The 10,225-nt window shown below is 39.4% G+C and overlaps 1 long non-coding RNA gene across 2 annotated transcripts; it reads left to right on the top strand.

Annotated features, from left to right (window-relative positions):
• Positions 1-4,916: 4,916 nt before the first annotated feature.
• Positions 4,917-8,961, top strand: LOC102759786. Of its 2 annotated transcripts, XR_001514863.1 has the most exons (4): positions 4,917-5,142; positions 5,999-6,125; positions 7,564-7,654; positions 8,687-8,961. It is a non-coding gene; the product is annotated as an uncharacterized LOC102759786 (long non-coding RNA). The 2 variants fall into 2 exon arrangements; XR_435961.2 differs by having other exon boundaries at positions 4,917-6,125.
• The last annotated feature ends 1,264 nt before the right edge of the window (positions 8,962-10,225 follow it).

The following is a 10,225-nucleotide window of genomic DNA, read 5'->3' as shown; positions in this document are numbered from 1 at the left end:
GTTGCCACGGAAACATCCTGAGGCAGCAAGGGTCACCTTTGGAAACAACTGAAAGACTTCAAAAGCAGATCAATAGAGACATGCGGAGACCTGAACTTCCCAGCTAATGTTGATTCCTATTTTAAATGTCATTTTTCAACAAACACTTGCTTATGTGAACACCATGCACTGGGAAGTAGGAAGGCAAAATTGAAATGATAATAACTCTAGTCCATACTGTCAAGCTCTGCTTTTAGAAGCCTGTGGCTTTTGGTAGAAATGCTTTGAGAGGGGAATGAGCAGGAATAGCAGTCTGGATGATGGAATGACATTCAGGTTTAAAAGAAAAGCTGCATTTAAGACTTCATTTGCAGAAAAGTTTTCAAAATATACAGGTTCTTTACTCATACAAACACACTGGATTGGATTTTGTCTAAGTTAGTGAGATTTTTTTACTTTAATTTAAAAAATGTTTTATCATATAGTAGGTTTGTGCAGATTTTGTGTCAAAAAAGCACAATTTCACTCATTCATGCATTCATTCTTTCAACCATTAATTAATCTTTTTATCAAATATTTATTATTTGATATTATAAGTCAGGTACTACCTGAAGATGAAGAGTGAATAAAACATAGTCTTTGCTTTTTATGGTCTGAGGACTCAATCTGATGAGGAAGGTAGATAAAAAACAAACAATGCAATTACTTGCAGAGGGAGCACAGTGTGATGTTTGTAATTCTTCCTGGGGAGGTGAGCAAGGCTTTGGAGAGGGAAATTGTTTGATTTTAGCCTTGAGGGATAGATATGCATTGAGAAGACAGTCCAGCACCGGAAGGACATGTTAAGACACAAACAACAGCAAATGAAAAGTGCAGATATGCGCAGGGCAGATTTCATTGTTGTTTTGTTGATTGATGGTCAGGATGTATTTGGAAGTGTTTGGAGTTGAGGTTGGCACAGACCACAGAAGTCCTTATATAGTATGAAAAAGTTTATGATTTAATGTTAGTTTTCCAGGTTTTTCTTTATAACTTCAGATTCAACAAATGGGGTTATTCAATGCTATAATTAATAGAGCTTTAACTAGCTTACTATGATTCTCTCTTTTTCCCCCTTTACAATCCAGAATTATTTACAAATACCCAGGTGCTTTCAGAGGGCTTAAGGAAATGAAATTGCTTTTTCCTTTTTTAATTTGTTAATTAGAGAGAGAGAGATAGAGATTGATTGGTTGTCCTGCTCATTTATGCATTCACTTTTTGATTTTTGCATGTTCCCTGACTGGGCTCGAACTTGCAACCTTGGTGTATCTCTTTCCAGATGGCACGCTAACCAATTGAGCTACCTAACCAGGCCAGTAATTATGTCTATGATGCTATATTATTGTGAGCAATTGTGAAATGTATGGAAAACCCTCTCGGTATTAAAAAATCACAGCAATATTTGATTTATTAAAATACAACTAATGGAATTTTATGATAGGAGTCTTGAAATCACATGCCTTTCTTTTTGTTAGAAAACTCATAAGTGACAAGTACTGAGAGCTCCTCTGACTACTAATATGATACATTGCACACGGGAATGCGCCATGAACTCTTCCTTTATGACGGACAAGAATGACACTTTATGTATAAGAAAATGTACAGGGTGTGTATGTTTGAGAACTAAAGCTTTTTGACATCATTTAGGTTAGCCACCTGTTCTAGCCTGCATTTACTGAATAAAATAGATGATCTGGAGAGAGTGTGTATGCAGCTGATTGGTCTGCCTTGTTACCAAGGCAACCATTTTTTCTCTCTCTTTCTCTCCTCTATGACTCTGAAAGGGTTCATAACCCATTAGTACTCCTCTGGGCAGGAACATGAGAAAATTTCTTTTACTTTTTTTTCCCTGTAGTTCCTGATAAAAATGATGGGTGATGGGATTAGCAGAATTTAACAGATTGCTTTGAGCCAATTGTTTATTCAGACTGTACATTTTCCAAATGTTGGTAAAATTTAGATCAAAACCTTAAAGACACATCACAGCTAATGGAGAGATGCTGATGATAACGAATATAAAATTGAAAATATTTTTAATCTCAAGTGAAGTTTGTCAAAGGCAATATATGCAAAAATAGAGATTCTCTGAATTCAGTCCAAAGGCAATGAATAAAATGATATTTTCCCAAATTATTTTAGCTAGGATTTCTATCAGGGTTTTCCTCAATTTACAGAGACAATGAAACATGAAAGGATAACAATTTAATAAAGGTTTTATTAGATCCATCAAACTATCAGTTCAGTGGCTAAGTGATCATTTTCTGAATGTCAAAGAGCTGGAAGAATTGTGGGGTGATGGCTGACTCCACACTATGTCCAAGCCATCAGAAATCAATACAGATTTTTCATCCCCTAGTGACAGATTTCAGCATATCAATTTGCTTTGATTTTATAAACTATATTTGTCTTTTCTCTTCACCTTTGTACATATGCTTTCCCTTTGTATCCAAATTACCATGTATTAAAAAAAAATTAGTAGGCCTCCCAAACAGATAAATTTCTATAGCACTTTCCTTGTAACAGGAATTTTAGTTTATCCCATTTTCTTCACTCCTCTTGTCAATTCAGTGAGATAGACATTGTTTATCTCATCTTACAGTTGAGTAGACTGAGAGTGGGCTACATAACTTGTCAAGAATAGTGGGGCTGTTATTCATATTGAGTTCTAGCTCATCCTTTTCACTATGCTATGGGGTAACTTTCTAACTCTATTTCTGTAATATTACTAGCAGGACATGTCTTTTCTAAACATTGAATATTAGCCAGAAAAAAGCCATATTGAATCTTAGAACATTTAAAGTAAGCATCTTGAAAGCCTTCTCACTCTATTATTTTGGATTTTCTCACAAGTAGAATGCAATTCCAAGCTTTGCCTAACTCACTCTAGTGCTGAAGTTTTTGTAGATACTGAGAAGAATAGTTTTATCATACATGGCAATTCCTTGACATTTTAAAAAAAGATTGTTATTGAAAAAGGGAGAGGGAGCAAGAGGTAGAGACATCAATGATGAGAGACAACTGTTGATCAGCTGCTTCCTCCATGCCCCCTACTGAGGATCAAGCCTGCAACCCAGGCATGTGCCCTTGACTGGAATTAAACCTGGACCCCTCAGTCCGCAGGCTGACGCTCTATCCAATGAGCAAAACCGGCTAGGGAGGGTGAGATTTCTTTTTATTACCTTTCTATAAAAACTAGATAAACTAATTAAAATTGAACTTTGAATGCCTACTTTGTAACTATCTCATCTGTTGTTCTTTGCAATTGAAAAAGAGCATATAGCATCCTGATATATATAGCAGGGCTATGGGGACATTTGGGAGGGATTAGGTTCATGACCTGATCATGAACAAATCTTAATGCAATTAGATTCACACTGATTTCTGATTTTCTACTAATTTTAACTCTGCATCTTGAGGTTTCAAAGTTGGAGTTGATATTTTAAAATAAATAGTTCTTTGATAGATACAGGGACATTTGAAGATGTGATCACACCATGAACAGGCAGTTTTTAAATACAGTTCTCAGTGTCCAATAAGGCAGTGCAAATATTTTACTTGGTGTGAAGGCTTATTGTGATTGATCCCAGCTAGGTTAAAGATTAACAAACACTTCACCAGATGATCATAAATATGCAGGAAAAGCACAAAGATATTATTCTCCTGGAATATGGGGATTTGGCAAAAGAAGAAAATGCATACTTTAATTTGCTGCAAGCAAGATGAATTTGCTGTTTTTCCTCCTATCTCCAGCATCAGTTCAATGTTTCCAAGTTTCTCCAAAGAATAAGACCATTATTTAAAATTTGGAAAAGAATGTTATATGAAGGCATTTTATTTGCATATTTAAAAATACTTTTATTTAAATACTAGAGGCCCGGTGCACAAAAATTTGTGCACTCGGGGGGAAGGGGGGCCCCTCAGCCCGGCCTGTGCCCTCTCGCAGTCTGGTACCCCTCAGGGGATGACCATCTGCTGGCTTAGGCCCGCTTCCTGGGGGATTGAGCCTAAGATGGCAATCAGACATCCCTCTGGCAGCCCGGCAGCCCTCAGGGGATGTCCACTAGCCAGCGGGGAAGAGGCCTAAACTGCAATCGGACATCCTTAGCGCTGCTGAGGAGGCAGGAGAGGCTCCCACCACCACCGCTGTGCTGGCAGCCATCAGCCTGGCTTGTGGCTGAGCAGAGCTCCCCCATGTGGGAGCACACTGACCACCAGAGGGGAGCTCCTGCATTGAGCGTCTGCCCCCTGGTGGTCAGTGTGTGTCATTGTGACCAGTCATTCCCAGTCCTTCTGCTGTTAAGATCAGTTTGCATATTACCCTTTTACTATATAGGATAGAGGCCCGAAGCACAAGTGGGGACCAGCTGGTTTGCCCTGAAGGATCAGGGTAGGGGTCCCGCTTGGTTGCCTGGCCAGGCTGGATGAAGTGATGATGGCTGTTTGCATCTCGTCATATCCCCTTCAGGGTGAGGGTCCTCATTGGGGTGCTTGGCCAGTCTGGGTGAGGGGCTGAGGGCCATTTTCAGGCTAGCGGGTGACTGAAGCTCCCAACCTCTCCTTTTTTCTTTTTCTTTTTCTTTTTTTATTCTGGGATTTATTTACCTTCTATGGCTGTCACTGGAACTGGGTTTGTTTGGCTTCTATAATTGAAACACTGTTTCAGCTCCAGCTCCGAAAGGCCAAGAGGCCAGCTGGCTGAAAACAGGTTTCTGGAGATTGTTTAGCTTCTATAATTGCAACATTGTTTCTTAGAATGCAGCTCAGAGCCCAGCAGCGGCAGGCGGGGAACCTTGGCTTCCTCCATTACTGGAGCAAGCAAGCCTCCTGTTCGCTTCAGCTGCCTGGCTGACGGCCGCCATCTTGGTTGTCAGTTAATTTGGATATCTTGCTGATTAGCCAATGGGAAGGGTAGCGAAGTTACAGTTAATTACCATGTTTCTCTATTATTAGATAGGTTAATTTTGCTTCTGTCATTCTCTTCCATAGTTATCTAGGTTAGATTAAAATGCTTCATTTGTGCTCCAAATATATGCTAATGTCTTAATTCATTCAACATGCTTTCAGCAACAATTCATGGTCTCCCCTGTGCTGGATACTCTATTAAATGCTGAGCACCCAGAGGTAAACTTGCAGTCCCTCTCCTTCATGAATTGAGCTTTGTGGCGAACAGCTGAAGATAGTCAATGATCTCAGTAGGGTAAATTCTGCCATAAAATAATGAACATGGAGGTTGAGGGACATATTGTAAAGTGTTTCCAAATAGAATCTTCCAGCACCTACATATTCATCCTGAATAATCCTCAGTGTCTGACACTGCTTATTACTGTCCCTACCCACTTGCCTTCCTGTTTTTGCCCAAGTCTTTATATGTGTTGGAGTTCATCTCCCTTAGTTATAACCTTGATTTATCTCAATTCTTACTTTGCTTTTTGCCTGTGCTACATAGGTCAATTTGAACAATGTCTTTCCTGGAATTATTTTGCTTTGTTATGATTGTGTGGCTACATCTTCACCAGGATAATCCTGGCTCATTTCTTCCAACATTGCATTTTCATTATTTATCTACTGGAAAGCAGACTTTTAGTTGTTGACATATCCAATAAGTCCATGTGGAGGGGTGTGTAGGAAACATTTCTTCCAGAGGGATCCTCTCGTGGGGAGTGCTGTATTACAGCTTTACCTAAGACACACCCTGCCCTCAACAAACACTCCTCTTCACTGGTGTCTACTTATCTCTGTTGAGGATTTTCACAGTATTTACAGTCAGGTTGCAAGATGCTAACTAGAGGCACAACACCAACCAGGAGAGCAGCTGGCTTACTGTCATGCAAGTCAGCAGGCACCTTCCACAACATTGGAAGTCTATGCATTCCTGGCATCCAGATTGTTGTTGTTTTAAATCTAAATTATAAGCAACCTTATTTTTTACACAAAAGAAATCATACTGAACATGTCCTCAAACTTTCTTTGTTCTCAGATAATTCAAAGACCTTTTGGTATACCCCAGTGCTGCGACCTGCAAGGCTGGGCTCAGGATCTGAAGGAGGGGCTGATGCACAAATGAAAATGATATACAAGAAATATGATTTTAGAAGGCATTGGCGGTAGGGGAGCTGCTTTCTTGAAGAGACACGCCAACTTCTGGCCTGGTCTGCTATTTATTTACTTGAATACACATTTGCCCTTTAGCAATGCATACAGGCATATCAAAGGTAAAGTTTGGTAAACAGTAAAAGGATTATCAGGTTAGGGAATTGCCTTGAGCCACCACTATCTAAACAGATGAGGTGCTTAGTGTCAGCCCTGCTAATGCCCAAGGTCCATCAGCCTTCCGTGTTTCTTGGTGCACTGACAGTACTGGCAGTGATATGAAGGTATTTTGCCTTTTATCTTGAGAGTGTTCTGATTCTTTGGCTATGATCGCAGCATGCTGCGTTGCTGATTTATTCCTTTGATTCAAAGGTTTGGCCTCTTCTCCCAGTTGGAGGCAACCTTAGTTAGGGCATAATTTGACGCAGTGTTCTTTGGGTATTGTTTGAGGATGTCATGAAGCACAACCCAATACCCACTTAAATAATCTGAGTTTAGAACCACTTTCAAAAGAAGAAGTTCAAGCCTGGCTTGATGACTATGCCAACACCTTTGAACCAGGTCCATTTGAAGGGCTATATGTCATATTGGAGTCCAACACTATGAGCAGAAAAAAAATCGAGGGCTGGGTTTATTTTTCTCTTCATGCATCTGGTGATATGGCCTCCATTGGAATATTTATGTTTGTAATAATTTCCTTTTCTTGAGTCAAATAACGATTGTGGATTGATATATATTCTCTTTCATCTTGAGCTTCTAGACAAGGACTGAAAGTAACAACTCATGAAATTTGACATAAAGGAAACCTATTATTTAGTAAAGATCCGAGAAAGTAAGGTAAATGGGAAAAAATGTGTTTTTTTTTTCTGGATAGGATGCAGCATTTTTAAAAGTATAAGCTAGCCTTTGGTTCATGTTAGTGGTTCCCAAACCTGTCAGCACATTAGAAACCCAGGTAGTGCTTTAATAATAAACAAACAAATAAACAAACAAATAAATATTACAGGCAAAGTACCATCTAAGATATTCCCATTCAATTTTGGGGTTTGTACCTGGACATTGATATTTTTAAAACCCTTAAGCGATTTTAAGAGCCTGTTTGAAAACCACTGGTCTATGTGGCAAGGCCACACTATATTCTGATATTATCTTTGACATTTCCTTAATAATTCTGTTATATTTTTTTAGCTGCCCAAAGCACTTGTGATGTTGCATCTCTCAAACATCCTTTATGTTAAAATTATGCTTTATATAAAGAAGGGACTTTATCAGAGTGCTGTGTATTTTCTTTCAAATGGGTTTTCACAGAGTGGAAGGACCATAATTCAAGTGTGTGAGGGATGCAGTAGTTTCTTTGGCTTCGCTGGTTTTATCAGAGCTTTGTACAAAGGTCTGTAGACACTGTGGAACCCATCGCTGATCTGCTAATAAATATGTACTGTGTTGTTGCAGAAGATGCCAGCTGAGTGATCTGCTTTTAGTCAGCTAGAAACAACATTAATCCCCACTGAGACGAGTTCCTCCTAACACCACACTCTTCAAAGTAAGTTAACTCCAGTCACTATCTGCTTCTCGGTCACCTTTGGCCTGTGGGTCTTCAGGAAGGTCACATGATGTCTCTGTTCTATAAAAATGAGGAAGGTAGATGACAGAACCTCTCTAAGATGCCCTTTCAACTTTAGGTTCAAAGAACAACAATTTAAATAAACACTTCAGAGGACCATGAATGCTATACAGACCTAACAGCAGGAACAATAGCCTTCATCTTTTCTGTAATTTTATCTGTAGCAGCGAATTATAGCCAAATCACACTGTTATAAAGGGTTGCAGACTCTTAGCATGTATACACGCATACAGTACTTCATGTAAAAAATACAGAATTAATGTCTAAGTTCTGGTGGAAGATAATATAGGATCTCTATATAAGAAATGTTTCCAGATGTGAGAAGCAGGACTTCTGATTAACAGTGGCTTACACTGTAGAAACATATATTGTTTACCTAGTAAGAAATCTAGAAATCACCAAAGATCCAGGATCTTCTTCTCTTTCCTCTCTTTCACACTTAATGGCCTTAATCTCCCATGAGATGTCTGACATATTTCTAGGAATCAAAAAAAAGTCTGTGTTCAAGGCAGAAACAACAGGAAAGAGGATGTGGTGCCATTGTAATAACCTGGTTATTATTTAATGGGAGGATTGAAAGGAGAGACCAGATAATATCATGGTGCCATTGTAATAACCTGGTTATTATTTAACGGGAAGGATTGAAAGGAGAGACCAGATAATATAGGCATGCCATTTATTACATACAGCTTTTCCTAAAAGCTGCATTTAACACTCTCCAAGTCTGTTCCCTGCTGAGCCATAGGGGAAGGAATGAGACAAAGGCAGTGTAGATGCATGCCCAGTAAGATGAGTGAAGTGAAAAGGTACCTACCTGTCTGCCAGTCATACCTGGGGACAAATTTGTGGCCAGGATGGGCGCGGGCACTGCAAGTGTGCCAAACCTAAATATTTTAACTTCCAAACAAAGAAGTGAGTTCTCTCTGTCTCTTTTCTCCCTCTCATTTCCAGGGTTCATGGCTCTCCTGTGGTAGGGGGATGAGCTCCCCAGTGCCCACATGGCTCATGGCCAAGTTGGACTCCACACATGGACTAATGGACTTTAATTAGCTTGGATGCTGAACCACACCCAGCCGCTGCATTGAACGGAAGCTCTAGACACTGGCCTTCCTTCTGGTTGTGCTGAACTCCCAGCTGCCCCTCTTTTAGGACGAGCTTGGGGGAAATGGGACATTGGAAACTGAGGAATGTAACTCCATGCCAATAAAACCTTCTACCACCTCTCACCTCCCGTTTGTAGCTTCTGAAAATTCTGATTTCAGCAATGCCCCAAGAACCACACTCTCACAAAAAATGGATGGATTCCACTAGTGTATTCCTCCAGCAACAGAAGGACAAACAATTTACCATTTGGTACCTGTCACTTTTATCAGGAAAGCAAATCACTGCTCCAGCAATCAGAGCCATACTCCACGTTTGTCTCTTTGGCCAAAATAACATCCTCTTGCCACCCTACCTGGGACGGAGTCTGTAAAAGTCAAAATTTGGCTTTGCTCAATCCTATGAACAGGCCGGAAAGGGAGAAAGAAAGGAGAATGCTGCTTGGTTATTCAATCAATAGTGAAAATGCACGAGGAAATTGGGTTTTGAGAAAACTTACCTTGGAAATGATGAAAAGCATAATTTTGTTTCTCCAATTAGGGTTTTGTGAATTTTCTAACAATGATTTCTTGATTTTTCTGTTGCTATTTTTATAATCTACAGAGAGAAAAAAAAGAATGCTGCATCATGTGACCACATGATCATATGTTGGATCACATAGATGACTTCACTGAACTGCCTCTATATTCTTTTTTGTTTAGGTCATAATGGCACGAATGGTACATCTCTGATAGTCAGCAACTACCAAGAAAAGAATAGGATGTTACTAAGGACATGCACCATGCTTTCCCAGTTGTGACGGCCAAGTGATGTCATAAATCATGACACAAAGTTTCACGTGAGTGTGGGTAGAGAAAAGCGGTAAGTAAATTGAGGCAACAGATGGCACCCAGTAGCATAGGCATGACAAACACTTTTGAAACCATGCTGTGGCAGTCAGTACAATGTTCAAATTTCAAACAGCTTAAGTTTCAGCATATCAAGATGACTCACCACATTACATTAATAACATAAATTTAGTTTTAATTTTATTAGCTTTGGAATTTAGTTCATATTAAATTTGTAAATTTGTTTCTGTAACTGACTAAGTCCCCTGAGCATAAGATGCTTATACCTAGTTTTATATTTATAAAAATTTACAAGCATAGTCAAAACAACGCGAAGCAACAGTGGATATATGGGTTATATATTTTTCCTTTGAAAGGTTCTGCTCACATTTTAGAAACACTGGATTAGAGAGCCCTTCAAGTTAATCATGGACAACCTTGAAATTGTCCTAGCCTGCTCCTATGTCAAAGAAAACTACTTATGTCGATTTCTGTCCTACTCTATGCTTTGCTACTCCACATTTTTAAGAAGTAATCAATACACTCTTCCTGCAGGCTTTTA

Source organism: Myotis davidii, unplaced genomic scaffold (genome assembly GCF_000327345.1).
Source record: "Myotis davidii unplaced genomic scaffold, ASM32734v1 scaffold143, whole genome shotgun sequence".
In the NCBI taxonomy this organism is placed as follows: domain Eukaryota; kingdom Metazoa; phylum Chordata; class Mammalia; order Chiroptera; family Vespertilionidae; genus Myotis; species Myotis davidii.
This window is presented reverse-complemented; position numbering and strand designations above follow the sequence as displayed.